We start from the raw sequence: 582 nt of genomic DNA on the forward strand, positions 1-582 counted from the left end.
AAGTATTTGAGAGTGTTTTTATGAAAGCTTGCTTCGTATATTGAAGTCTTGCTTATTATGTTACATATACATTCCTTAATATAGACAATTCTAATCCTATCCTATTCTCTATAATGCATCTATTGTATACTTCAGAATGCGTCTATTGTACACTTTACGACCTTTTTACATACTATTCTTTACAATAATGTGACTATTGTACACTTTACGACTTTTTTACATAATAATGTACAATTTAAACTTATCATCTTTTGGCTTTGTCGGCCAAATTTGTCGTTCTGCGTCTTTTCCTCTTATCTTCCTTTTTCTTTGTGTCTTTTCCTCTTTATCTTCTTATCTCTTAGTCTTCCATCTCTATCTTCTTTTATTTTATCAATCCGGCTCGACATCGGAAATCACGTTATCTTCCCCATTACAATTATGGATGGGATATATATCAAAACAATTAACAGATAACAAAATAGGAGTGACAGAGACACCAGGATATATAGAAAGAACACTTGTTGAAACTGTAAAAATATGGCTACAAAATCTATCAGATGAAAGTTTAAAAACTTTAAGAAGTAATAAAAAATTTGATGG

The sequence above is a fragment of the Solanum tuberosum genome, unplaced genomic scaffold, assembly GCF_000226075.1.
Source record: "Solanum tuberosum cultivar DM 1-3 516 R44 unplaced genomic scaffold, SolTub_3.0 scf00195, whole genome shotgun sequence".
Taxonomy (NCBI): domain Eukaryota; kingdom Viridiplantae; phylum Streptophyta; class Magnoliopsida; order Solanales; family Solanaceae; genus Solanum; species Solanum tuberosum.